General features: G+C 45.3%; 1 pseudogene; it reads right to left on the bottom strand.

Moving 5' to 3' along the window:
• Window positions 1-14,610, bottom strand: part of LOC137636153 (uncharacterized) — a 52,147-nt pseudogene that overhangs the window by 15,200 nt on the left and 22,337 nt on the right.

Raw genomic sequence — 14,610 nt, 5'->3', positions numbered from 1 at the left:
AAAAAAATAGATGAGAAAGACATTAAGATATCTTCCCAGTGCAAGAATGAATGAATGCTATGTAATTATCTGGCAAACATAACATTAGTGGTCTCTGATGGCGATTCAAGTATGATAAATTAACAATTAATAACTTTACGATGAAACAGAAATCAATGAATAACTTGACCATGAACCTTTTAAAATCTATTATATTTAAAATCGATTAAGAAAAGCTTCCAATATGAACTTGAAAATGCCACTGGCATCATACAAAATGTCCTCTCTGAGAATTCACAAGTAAACTGTACCTTCCATGATCCTTCTCCACTTGCGTTCCTCCCACCTCTCGAGTAGGATGACCAGCTCGTAGAGAGGCGTGTGAGGGAAGAGGTCGACAACGGCCGCTCTGCAATGATACGTAAAAATTAAAAGGAAGGAACACTTCAACCAAGGATGCTTTTCTATGTAATTAAATCAAATTCTAAAATCACAACATGTATAAAATGTAGAAAAAAAAGTTCCAATAGAACTAAAGAAACAGGTACGCCATGCCCCTCTAAATCACGGTCCCACAAGAACCGTGAATTAACCCTTTTACCCCAATGAACGTACTGGTACGTTTCATAACACTCATCCCTTTACCCCCATGGACATACTGATACGTCCTTGCAAAAAACTACTATTTACATTTTTTTTTGCATATTTTTGATAACTTTATGAGAAACTTCAGAATAAAACGTTTTTAAAAATATCTCATTTCAATTGTTCATTACTTCTTATAGTCTATTTTTTTCCTTATTTGCTTTCCTCACTGGGCTATTTTTCCCTGTTGGAGCCTTTTCTTTTTAAAATGTCTTATTATAATTGTTCATTACTTTTCATATAGTCTATTTTTTTTCCTTATTTCCTTTCGTCGCTGGGGTATTTTCCCCTGTTGGAGTCCTTGGGCTTATAGCATCTTGCTTTTCCAACTAGTGTTGTAGCTTAAAATGTCATATTTTAACTTTTCATTACTTTTTATATGGTCTACTTTTTCCTAATTTCCTTCCCTCGCTGGGCTATTTTTCCCTGTTGGAGCCCTTGGGCTTATAGCATCTTGCTTTTCCAACTAGGGTTGTAGCGTAAAATGTCTTATTTTAATTTTTCATTACTTTTTATATGGTCTATTTTTTTCCTTATTTCCTTCCCTCGCTGGGCTATTTTTCCCTGTTGGAGCCCTTGGGCTTATAGCATCTTGCTTTTCCAACTAGGGTTGTAGCGTAAAATGTCTTATTTTAATTTTTCATTACTTTTTATATGGTCTATTTTTTTCCTTATTTCCTTCCCTCGCTGGGCTATTTTTCTCTGTTGGAGCCCTTGGGCTTATAGCATCTTGCTTTTCCAACTAGGGTTGTAGCTTAGCTAGAAATAATAATAAAAATAATAATAATAATAATAATAATAATAATAATAATAATAACAACAACACCTACACTCCAATAACTTGACTTTACAATAATTTCTCCTCATTTGACCAATACCGAGTCTGAGACATCACGACATAATTGTAAAGTCTTAAATAGAGATATTTATATTTTGGCGATATAAGTTTATAGAACATTTCATCAGACTCTAGGAATTTCGGTTTTCAAGATTTAAAACTTTTTTGAGAACATATTATACAGATTTAAATTTCTATTTACCATAGCCTTTTATATAAAAATCTTATTTATCCTATATTCTATATTATAATCTTATATTTCAGCAAGTTTTTATATAAAAATGTTATTTTCATTAGTAAAATAAATTTTTGAATATACTTACCCGATAATCATGTAGCTGTCAACTCCGTTGCCCGACAGAATTCTACGGAAGGGATACGCCAGCGATCACTATACAAGAAGGGGGTGTACTCACCAGCGCCACCTGTGGCCAGGTACTGCAGTACTTCTTGTTGACACCACCTCATTTTTTCCTCGGTCCACTGGTTCTCTATGGGGAGGAAGGGTGGGTCAATTAAATCATGATTATCGGGTAAGTATATTCAAAAATTTATTTTACTAATGAAAATAACATTTTTCAATATTAATCTTACCCGATAATCATGTAGCTGATTCACACCCAGGGAGGTGGGTGAAAACCAGTGTACATGTATATCAAGAAGCTAAGTATCCCGTATTTCATATTATCAGTTATTCAAAATAACAATGAAATTATAAGTACCTGGTAAGGAAGTCGACTTGAACCATTACTCTGCCTTTAATAAGTTCGTCTTCCTTACTGAGCGCAGCGTTCCTCTTAGGAGGCTGAACAACCCTAAGGTGCTGAAGTACAACCTCTAACCTAGGCGCTTCTCAAGAACGAATTGACCACCCGCCAAATCAACTAGGATGCGGAAGGCTTCTAGCCTACCGTAACAACCCAAAAAACAACAATAAAAGCATTCAAGAGAAAGGTTAAAAAAGGTTATGGGATTAAGGGAATGTAGTGGCTGAGCCCTCACCTACTACTGCACTCGCTGCTACGAATGGTCCCAGGGTGTAGCAGTTCTCGTAAAGAGACTGGACATCTTTGAGATAAAATGATGCAAACACTGACTTGCTCATCCAAAAAGTTGCATCCATAATACTCTGCAGAGAACGGTTCTGTTTAAAGGCCATCGAAGTGGCTACAGCTCTCACTTCGTGGGTCCTTACCTTCAGCAAAGCAAGGTCTTCATCCTTCATGTGAGAATGAGCTTCTCTAATCAGAAGCCTTATATAATACGAAACTGCGTTTTTGGACATAGGCATCGAAAGTTTCTTGATGGCACACCATAAGGCCTCTGATTGTCCTCGTATAGGTTTTGACCTTTTAAGATAGTATTTTAGAGCTCTGACAGGGCAAAGAACTCTCTCTAGCTCGTTACCCACCATGTTGGAAAGGCTAGGAATTTCGAACGATCTAGGCCAAGGACGTGAAGGAAGTTCATTTTTTGCTAAAAATCCGAGCTGTAAGGAACATGTTGCTGATTCGGAAGTGAATCCTATGTTCCTGCTGAAGGCGTGAACCTCACTAACTCTTTTGGCTGTTGCAAGGCAGACGAGGAAAAGAGTTTTGAGAGTAAGGTCTTTGAAAGAAGCTGACTGGAGAGGTTCAAACCTAGGAGACATAAGGAACCTTAAGACTACGTCTAGATTCCAGCCTGGAGTGGACAATCGACGTTCTTTAGAAGTCTCAAAAGATTTAAGGATGTCTTGTAGATCCTTGTTGGAGGAAAGATCCAAACCTCTGTGGCGGAGAACTGAAGCCAACATACTTCTGTACCCTTTGATCGTAGGAGCCGAAAGAGATCTAACATTCCTAAGATGTAACAGGAAGTCAGCAACTTGGGTTACAGAGGTATTGGTAGAGGAAACTGCATTGGCTCTGCACCAGCTTCGGAAGACTTCCCACTTGGATTGATAGACTCTACGAGTGGATATCCTCCTTGCTCTGGCTGCCTCCTTCGAAAAGCCTCTAGCTCTAGCGAGTCTTTCGACAGTCTGAAGGCAGTCAGACGAAGAGCGTGGAGGTTTGGGTGTACCTTCTTTACGTGAGGTTGACGTAGAAGGTCCACTCTTAGAGGGAGAGTCCTGGGAACGTCGACCAGCCATTGTAGTACCTCTGTGAACCATTCTCTTGCAGGCCAAAGGGGAGCAACCAGCGTCAGCCGTGTCCCTTCGTGAGAGACGAACTTCTGAATGACTCTGTTGATGATCTTGAACGGCGGGAATGCATATAGCTCGAGATGGGACCAATCCAGCAGAAAAGCATCCACGTGAACTGCTGCTGGGTCTGGAACTGGGGAACAGTACAAAGGGAGCCTCTTGGTCATGGAGGTGGCGAACAGATCTATCGTTGGCTGACCCCACAAGGTCCAAAGTCTGTTGCACACGCTCTTGTGAAGGGTCCATTCCGTGGGGATGACTTGATCTTTCCTGCTGAGGCGATCTGCCGAGACGTTCATATTGCCCTGAATGAACCTCGTTACCAGTGAGAGGTTTAGATTTCTTAACCAAATGAGGAGGTCCCTTGCTATCTCGTACAGCTTCCTCGAATGGGTCCCTCCCTGCTTGGAGATGTATGCCAAGGCTGTGGTGTTGTCGGAGTTCACCTCCACCACCTTGTTTAGCAGGAGGGACTTGAAGTTCATTAAAGCCAGATGAACTGCCAGCAACTCCTTGCAGTTGATGTGAAGCGTTTCCTGTTCCTTGTTCCACGTTCCCGAGCATTCCTGTCCGTCCAAGGTCGCGCCCCAGCCCGAGTCTGATGCGTCCGAATAGAGATGAAGATTGGGGGTCTGAACCGCTAACGATAGACCCTCCTTGAGAAGGATGTTGGTCTTCCACCACATGAGAGTAGTCTTCATCTCTTTGGTAACAGGAATAGAGACCGCTTCGAGCGTCATATTCTTGTCCCAGTGAGCTGCTAGATGGAATTGAAGGGGGCGGAGGTTGAGTCTCCCTAACTCGGTGAACAGGGCTAACGATGACAGGGTCCCTGTTAGACTCATCCACTGTCTCACCGAGCATCTGTTCCTCTTCAGCATGCTCAGAATGCACTCTAGGGCTTGGCTGATTCTTGGGGCCGACGGAAAAGCCCGAAAAGCTTGACTCCGAATCTCCATTCCCAGGTAAACGATGGTTTGGGAAGGAATAAGCTGGGACTTTTCTAAGTTGACCAAAAGACCCAGTTCCTTGATCAAGTCCAAAGTCCAGTTAAGACTCTCCAGACAGCGACGACTTGTGGGGGCTCTTAACAGCCAGTCGTCTAAATAAAGGGAGGCTCTGATGTCTGCCAAGTGGAGGAATTTCGCAATATTCCTCATCAGTCGCGTAAACACCATAGGCGCCGTGCTTAGGCCAAAACACAGGGCTTGGAATTGGTACACAACCTTTCCAAAAACGAATCTCAGGAAAGGTTGGGAGTCTGGATGAATAGGAACGTGAAAGTAAGCGTCTTTCAGATCCAACGAGACCATCCAGTCCTCCTGCCTGACCGCTGCTAGGACCGACTTCGTCGTCTCCATAGTGAACGTCTGCTTGGTGACATAAGCATTGAGCGCACTGACGTCCAGCACCGGTCTCCAACCTCCTGTCTTCTTGGCCACCAGAAAGAGACGGTTGTAGAAGCCCGGGGATTGATGGTCCCGGACTATCACCACTGCCTCCTTCTGTAACAGGAGCGACACCTCTTGGTGTAACGCTAGCCTCTTGTCCTTTTCCTTGTAGTTGGGAGAGAGGTTGATGGGAGAAGTGGTCAGAGGGGGATTGCGGCAGAATGGTATCCTGTAACCCTCCCTTAGCCACTTGACAGACTGGGCTTCTGCACCTCTTCTTTCCCAAGCTTGCCAGAAGATCTTGAGTCTGGCTCCTACTGCTGTCTGGAGAGGAGGAGAGTCAATGTTTGCCTTTCGAAGGCTTGGGACCTTTCTTGGACCTGCCCCTGAAACCGTCTGGACGGGTACTTCCTCGGCTGGGGGCTCTGCCACGAAAGGGCGGAATAAATCTTGTAGCAGGAGTATCGGCCACTGGGGTGCGGTAAGTTCTAGGAACCGAAGGAGCAACCTTAGCCTTACGTGCTGAAGAGGCCACAAGGTCATGAGTGTCCTTCTGAATAAGAGCCGCAGACAATTCCTTGATAAGGTCCTCAGGAAACAGGAACTTAGAAAGCGGAGCAAAAAGTAACTGAGACCTTTGACAAGAGGTGATACCAGTGGAAAGGAAGGTGCAAAGTTGTTCCCTTTTCTTGAGTACTCCCGAAACAAACATGGAGGCAAGTTCGCCGGAACCATCGCGAATTGCTTTATCCATACAGGACATTATAAGCATGGCCGAGTCCTTGTCAGATGGGGCAGTCTTCTTGCTCAAGGCCCCCAGGCACCAGTCGAGAAAATTAAAAATCTCAAAGGCGCGAAAGACTCCCTTTAAGAAGTGGTCTAAGTCAGAAAAGGTCCAGCAGATCTTAGAGCGCCTCATAGCCGACCTTCGTGGAGAGTCAACCAAACTTGAGAAGTCAGCCTGGGCAGAGGCAGGGATTCCCAAGCCTGGTTCCTCTCCTGTGGCATACCATACGCCCGCCTTAGAAGTCAGCTTAGTAGGTGGAAACATGAATGACGTCTTCCCTAGTTGCTGCTTGGACTGCAACCAATCCCCTAACATTCTCAAAGCTCTCTTAGAAGATCTAGCGAAGACGAGCTTAGTGTAGGCAGACTTAACAGGTTGCATGCCTAGAGAAAACTCTGATGGAGGAGAGCGAGGGGTAGCAGAAACAAAGTGATCCGGGTAAACTTCTCTGAAAAGAGCCAGGACCTTGCGAAAGTCAATGGAGGGTGGTAACGACTTGGGTTCCTCCACGTCAGAAGAGGGATCATCCAGGTGCGCAGCTTCCTCCTCAGAAACCTAATCACCTGAGGGTTGAGAAGCGAGAGGTAAAGTTACAGCGGTATGCTGAACGGCAGAATCCTGACAAGCGGGTGCATATACACTTGCGGATTCATCCTCAAGTCTCTGTTGAAGAGGATGAGGGCTGGTAATGACAAAGTCATGAGGCTGGGAAGAAGGAGGCTCTGCGGGAGTCTGGGGAGCAAGCGTGGTGAGAGGCGACTGTAGTAAAACCTGAGTTTCAGGCTGCAAAGACTGCTCAAGCTGAGGAGAAAGAGGTAGATGCATGCGTTGAGGTGGCTGACTCATTGCATGAGGTTCATGTCTCAAGAGTTGCGCTTGCTTCAAGGGTTGAGGTGGCTGCGCAGTAAGAGGTTCCTGTCTCATGAGTTGAGGTTCTTGAGGTGGGTGCTGCGAGAGTTGAGGTGGCGGCTGCGCAGAAAGAGGCTCCTGTCTCACGAGTTGAGGTTCTTGAGGTGCTTGCCTCGAGAGTTGAGGTTCTCGCCTCGAGGAAAGTGGAGGTATCAGCTGCGAGAGCTGAGGTGGCTGCCTCAAGGATGGCAGAGGTTGTCGTACCTCAAGAAGTTGCTGCCTCGAGGATGGTCTTACTGCAAGAAACTCTTGCCTCAAAGGTAGAGGAGGTTGTAAGGCATAAGACTCCTGTCCCCATTGTTGAGGAGGTTGCCGCGTGGTAAGAGGTTCCTGCCTCAAGGAAGGTGGAGGTTGCTGCACAACGCTGGTATCTGGCAACTCCCAACGCGGTAGCTCACGCATGGAGGTAGCTTGAGGAACCTCAACTTCGTACGTCTGGCAGACTGGACTGCGTAGAGGAGGAGGAGCGCTCGCAGGAGGAGGTGTAACCTTCTCTGCCTGAAACTCACGCATCAATACCGCAAGCTGCGACTGCATAGACTGCAGCAAAGCCATCTTGGGATCAACAGACGTTGAGGTCTGTTGAGGCAGAGCCTTAATAGAAGTTGAGGTCTGTTGAGGCATCGCCTTACCTCTCTTAGGAGGCGTGCAGTCACCTGATGACTGCGGCGAGTCAGAGCTAGCCCAATGACTACATCCGGGCTGTAGAACTCGTGCGGTCTGGACTTTACGCTTAAGAGGTCTTGAGACCTGAGTCCAGCGTTTTCTCCCCGAAAATTCTTCTGCAGACGAGGAAAATAAGGGCTCAATCGTCTGAGAGTGGAAGTGACGATCTCTGTAAGATACGCCCGCAACCACCGAGGATACTGCTTTTGCGCCGATCAAGGCCTGCCGAACCCTTTTGCCCTTCGACATTGCTTCTCCCCTGGGCTTGGGAGCTTGCAAGAGGTCCCGGACTGGGAGGACGACTGGCACGCACAGAAGTACCCTCACGCACAACACTGACACTGACACTAGCACTCGGCACAGCACTGGCACTACCACTTCCCACTGCACTTTTCACTTTAAGTTCCTTGACGTCTGCCAAGAGGAACTTGTGGTCACTCAATACCGACTCCACTTTATCACCTAAAGCCTGAATGGCACGTAAAACATCAGACATATCAGGCTGAGCACAAATAGTAGGATCGGGGGTAGCCACTACAGGGGGAGGAAAAGGTTGAGGATCATGGGGTGAGGAATAAAGCGAAGAGCGAGCCGAACTCCTCCTAACTCTCTCTCTCTCTAACTTAGTGGTATACTTGAGGAATCGAACAAAATCAAGTTCCGAAAGTCCGGCGCATTCCTCACATCGATCTTCCAACTGACAGGATTTTCCCCTACAGTCGGAACAAACGGTGTGAGGATCAACCGAGGCCTTCGGAATACGCCTAATACAAGTCCTACATCGTCTTTGGGGAGGAGCTTGAGAAAGGTCGGACATCTTGAATCAAAGAACAGTCAGGGGGGAATTCCAATTAAAGCAAAATATCGTTAACCATTAATCAGATCAATCTAAAAGCTATCTAAGCTAAGAGACAAGTTTCCTGTATAGCAAAAGCTGAAATCTTAGAGCAATACTTCACCAAAAACCGTGAACAAGACTCCAAAATTATAAGCGTATCCATGTAGGTCTTGCCGGAAGCACGACAGAGGAAAAATTGAGGTGGTGTCAACAAGAAGTACTGCAGTACCTGGCCACAGGTGGCGCTGGTGAGTACACCCCCTTCTTGTATAGTGATCGCTGGCGTATCCCTTCCGTAGAATTCTGTCGGGCAACGGAGTTGACAGCTACATGATTATCGGGTAAGATTAATATTGAAAAATCTATATTCATCCTATACTTTATATATATTTGCTTTATATTTTATTAGTTTTAATATAAGTACTTTTACCTCTAGAATTTAATCAGGCCAGTTCTGTCAGAGTCGAGCTTGACTCATGTAAGCTGGTTAAGGTCTTCCCTTTTAAGAATAATAATCTAATAGACAAATGTTGCATTTTGACTTTCACAAAACAAGAATTTTTTTCAATCAAAGTAATGATATTGTAAATCAATTGAACAATTTCAACTCATTATTTCATGGTTATAAATCATGACTTACTTATGCCTAAATGACTGGAACTTCTCTAAACTCATATAATTTTAATAAACTGTTGACTTACTTCTGCCCAAACGCCTGGAAGAAGATAGAGGTCACGCCGGCCGACGTGCCGACCTCGTCCTTGAAGTAATCTATGATGTCTTGCTTTAGGTCGCCGATGTCTTCCTCTGAGAAATCTTGCGGATGGATCTGCGGAAGTAGAAGAAATCCTTGAGAGAGAATAATGATATATATATCATACATGTACCAAGGCACTTCCCCCAATTTTGGGGGTTGCCGACATCAAACAAATGAAAAATTAGAGGACCTTTCCTCTCTACGCTCCTCTCAGCCTGACGAGGGACTCGACAGAGTTCGGCTGGTACTGCTAGGGTGACACAGCCCACCCTTCCCCGTTATCCACCACAGATGAAGCTTCATAACACTGAATCACCTACTGCTGCTACCTCCACGGTCATCTAAGGCACCGGAGTAAGCAGCAGGGCCTACCGGAACTGCGTCACAATCGCTCACCATTCATTCCTATTTCCAGCACGCTCTCTTGCCTCTCTCACATCTATCATCCTATCACCCAGAGCTTTCTTCACTCTATCCATCCACCCAAACCTTGGCCTTCCTATTGGCAAGGAAAATTATATCAATGAACAGAGAAAGAATGAGATAGATTATCTATTACTTCACCCACGGCTAAATATGAAATATTGTAATGCAAAAATACCCAAAAATTTCTCAGACAGAGTAGAGAACTTTTGACTTTAATATAATTCAGAAGTATGGATATATGGAACCTTCTCTGGGGTCAGGGCCTGGGAGGCCAATTGAGGAGTAAAGTATACTACAAAGTTCAAGTTTAACGAGGTTGAATGACAACTGCAGTAATAAGAAGGGCACATATGTTGAGACTTATAAAATGTAGAGTTGCAAGAGGATGAAGGACCCCTGCTAAGTTAAGTTCAAAGACAATGGACCAGGTTAGGTGCAAAGACAATGCACTAGGTTAGGTGCAGAGACAATGCACCAAGTTAGGCACAAAGACAATACACAGATTTATAGAGGTCACTACTGTCCCCTTGAAGCGACGAACTTCAATACAGTACTTTGAGATTTTCCTTTTGCGAGTGGTTTACCACAAGATTATTCCTGACCCAGAACACTTAGTCAATTGGGGTCAGGATTGCTTTAATATAAATGGACCCAAACTCCACTGCAAGTTTTAAACCTATCCTATCCGTCTTTAAAACCGATACTCTTCTATACTGACCACAACGGTTATGAGAACATCGTCGTGGGACGACGTCCTGACGGTGAGCTGTCTCCACACCCCTTTGTGGGTCAGGGGATCGAACGGTTTGTGCTCCGAGCTGCGAATGTAATCCTGGAATACCTGTTGGAAAATAAGAGGGGTAAACATCAGTTTGTAAACAAGTCACTTCTTACCCCTAGGTTCTTAAATAAAATGGAGATCACATAGAAAAACATTGGTCAGTTTTTTGTGGGCTTAAAGAAATCATTAAATTTACAGGTAAAGTAATATTTTGGCTACTGCGAGCATCATGTCCCAAGCCCCCACTGCGATGGTTGAAAACCGCTAAGTAGATAAATAAACCTATATTCTTTTTTCAATTGCTTAATTTGCCCGTAGCTATAACCCCTTGTGAATAACAATAACCGACACCCACAGACATTTATGGATCTATTATTTCCATGTTGTTTATCCTATACAATTCTAGATTAATTTTTCTTACTATTTTTACTACATCAAAATATGTTATTATTATTAATAAAATAAATTTTTGAATATACTTACCCGGTGATCATATAAGCTGCAACTCTGTTGCTCGACAGAAAAACCTACGGTCAAAATACGCCAGCGATCGCTATGCAGGTGGGGGTGTACATCAACAGCGCCATCTGTCGAGCAGGTACTTAGTACTCCAAGTAAACAAAGAACCAATTTTCTCCTCGGTCCACTGGGTCTCTATTGGGGAGGAAGGGAGGGTCCTTTAATATATGATCACCGGGTAAGTATATTCAAAAATTTATTTTATTAATAAAAATAACATTTTTCAATATTAAACTTAGCCGGTGATAATATAAGCTGATTCACACCCAGGGGGGTGGGTAGAGACCAGCATTACATGTTTACATTATTATGAGCTAAGTATTTTGTATTTCATTTTAGCAGTTATTCAAAATAACAAACATAAAATAAATAAGTACCTGGTAAGGAAGTCAACTTGAACAATTACTCTGCCTTTTTAAGTACGTCTTCCTTACGGAGCCTCGCGATCCTCTTAGGATGCTGAGCGACCCCTAGGATCTGAAGTATCAAGGGTTGCAACCCATACAACAGGACCTCATCAAAACCTCTAATCTAGGCGCTTCTCAAGAAATGACTTTGACCACCCGCCAAATCAAGTAGGATGCGAAAGGCTTCTTAGCCTTCCGGACAATCCAAAAACAATAATAAAACATTTCAAGAGAAAGATTAAAAAGGTTATGGAATTAGGGAATTGTAGTGGTTGAGCCCTCACCCACTACTGCACTCGTTGCTACGAATGGTCCCAGAGTGTAGCAGTTCTCGTAAAGAGACTGGACATTCTTAAGATAAAAAGACGCGAACACTGATTTGCTTTTCCAATAGGTTGCGTCGATTATACTTTGCAGAGATCTATTTTGTTTAAAGGCCACGGAAGTTGCGACAGCTCTAACTTCGTGTGTCCTTACCTTCAGCAAAGCTTGGTCTTCCTCATTCAGATGGGAATGAGCTTCTCGTATTAACAGTCTGATAAAATAGGATAAAGCATTCTTTGACATAGGCAAAGATGGATTCTTAACTGAACACCATAAAGCTTCAGACGGGCCTCGTAAAGGTTTTTAAATAGAACTTAAGAGCTCTTACAGGACATAAGACTCTTTCTAGTTCATTTCCAACCATACGATAAGTTTGGAATATCGAACGATATTGGTCAAGGCCGAGAAGGCAGCTCGTGTTTGGCTAGAAAACCAAGTTGTAGAACATGTAGCCGTTTCGGATGAGAATCCGATGTTCTTGCTGAAGGCATGAATCTCACTGACTCTTTTAGCTGTGGCTAAGCATATCAGGAAAAGAGTCTTTAAGGTGAGATCTTTCAGGGAGGCTGATTGTAGTGGTTCGAACCTGTCTGACATAAGGAATCTTAGTCCATCCATCCATATACCAAAGGCACTTCCCCCAATTTTGGGGGGTAGCCGACATCAACAAGAACAAAACAAAAAAGGGGACCTCTACTCTCTATGTTCCTCCAGCCTAACCAGGGACTCAGCCGAGTTCAGCTGGTACTGCTAGGGTGCCACAGCCCAACCTCCCACATTTCCACCACAGATGAAGCTTCATACTGCTGAGTCCCCTACTGCTGCTACCTCTTAGTACCACGTCTAAATTCCAACCAGGTGTAACCAAACGACGCTCCTTCGTGGTCTCAAAAGACTTAAGGAGGTCCTGTAGATCTTTATTGTTGGAAAGATCTAAGCCTCTGTGACGGAAGACTGATGCCAACATGCTTCTGTAACCCTTGATAGTGGGAGCTGAAAGAGATCGTTCTTTCCTCAGGTATAAGAGAAAGTCAGCTATTTGAGTTACAGAGTTACTGGTCGAGGATACGGATACTGACTTGCACCAGTTTCGGAAGATTTCCCACTTCGATTGGTAGACTCTAAGGGTGGATGTTCTCCTTGCTCTAGCAATCGCTCTGGCTGCCTCCTTCGAAAAGCCTCTAGCTCTCGAGAGTCTTTCGATAGTCTGAAGGCAGTCAGACGAAGAGCGTGGAGGCCTTGGTGTACCTTCTTTACGCGTGGCTGACGTAGAAGGTCCACCCTTAGGGGAAGTGTTCTGGGAACGTCTACTAGCAATCGAAGTACCTCGGTGAGCCATTCTCTCGCGGGCCAGAGGGAAGCAACTAGCGTCAACCTTGTCCCTTCGTGAGAGGCGAACTTCTGCAGTACCTTGTTGACAATCTTGAACGGAGGGAATGCATATAGATCTAGATGTGACCAATCTAGTAGAAAGGCATCTATATGAACTGCTGCTGGGTCCGGGATTGGTGAGCAAAATATTGGGAGCCTCTTGGTCATCGAGGTTGCGAAGAGATCTATGGTTGGCTGGCCCCAGGTGGCCCAAAGTCTCTTGCATACATCCTAGTGGAGGGTCCATTCTGTTGGAATTATTTGTCCCTTCCGAATGAGACAATCTGCCATGACATTCAAGTTGCCTTGGATGAACCTCGTTACTAGTGATATGTCTAGACCTTTTGACCAGGTGAGGAGGTCCCTTGCGATCTCATACAATGTCAGAGAGTAGGTCCCTCCTTGCTTGGAGATGTACGCCAAAGCCGTGGTGTTGTCCGAGTTCACCTCCACCACTTTGCCTTGAAGGAGAGACCTGAAGCTTTTCCAGGTCAGACGTACTGCCAGTAGCTCCTTGCAGTTGAAATGCATTGTCCTTTGACTCGAGTTCCATAATCCCGAGCATTCCCTACCGTCTAATGTCGCACCCCAACCTACGTCCGATGCGTCCGAGAAGAGAACGTGGTTGGGAGTCTGAACAGTCAGGGGAAGACCCTCTCTAAGGTTGATATAGTCCTTTCACCAAGTCAGACAAGACTTTATCTTTCCGGAAACCGGGATCGAGACCGCTTCTAGCGTCTTGTCCTTTTTCCAGTGAAAAGCTAGATGGTATAGAAGAGGACGGAGGTGTAGTCTTCCTAGTGACACAAATTGATCCACGGATGACAGTGTCCCTACCAGACTCATCCACAGCCTGACTGGGCAGCGTTCCTTCTTCAGCATCTTCTGGATGGATAGCAGGGCTGGGGGCTGATCGTCTTGTTCAGCAATGTCCTCATCAGAGGGTTCCTCATCCGAAACTGATGGGGAAACGGCAACGGAGTGGGCAACGTCTGACTCGCTGAATCCGGTCGCACTGGTGGATGGGTGACGGAGCCGGACGCAATATCATGGCACTGCTGCACAGTCTGTGAACTGTCAACAACCATGGGTGCGCGAGGAAGTACAGCGTCAACCCGAAACTGTCTAGACTGTCTGGGTTGTGCAGTCAACACCCTACTGGGTTGCTGAGGTTGACGCACTGCGTCACAACAAGTTACCTCTGCTGGTTGTTGAACGTCCTGAACGTCAACAACCACCTCCGAGCGTCGCTTAACGTCAACGTGCGACTGGCAACCCACACTGGGTCGCATCGGTGGAGGAACCACCTCAACTGGCAGACGCGAGTATGTTACCTCAGCGTCAACAGGGCGCACAACCGACCGGTTGGAAGGTTGTTGGCCAGAAGGAGGAACCACCTCAACTGGCAGACGCGAGTAGGTTACCTCAGCGTCAACAGGGCGCACAACCAACCGGTTGGAAGGTTGTTGGCCAGAAGGTTCTTCTCCGCATTTAAGTCCTCTATCAAGGACGCAAGCTTGGACTGCATGTCTTGCAGCAAAGCCCATTTAGGGTCTACGGGAGCAGGTGTGGCAACAGACGGGGTTAGCGACTGAGGCGGAACCATTTACCATCCCTGAAAGCCTTGTTATGTGTGACATAATAGTACAGCAAAACTTCAGAGGCTCGACAAAAGTTGAGAAGTTGACCTGTAAACAACTTGGAGCGTCTCCTGGCTAGGCGCCAGGGCGAGTCTACCAGAATTGAGAAGTCTATCTGGGCAGAGGCATGAACTCCCAAGCCGA

Source organism: Palaemon carinicauda, unplaced genomic scaffold (assembly GCF_036898095.1).
Source record: "Palaemon carinicauda isolate YSFRI2023 unplaced genomic scaffold, ASM3689809v2 scaffold241, whole genome shotgun sequence".
Taxonomy (NCBI): domain Eukaryota; kingdom Metazoa; phylum Arthropoda; class Malacostraca; order Decapoda; family Palaemonidae; genus Palaemon; species Palaemon carinicauda.
This window is presented reverse-complemented; position numbering and strand designations above follow the sequence as displayed.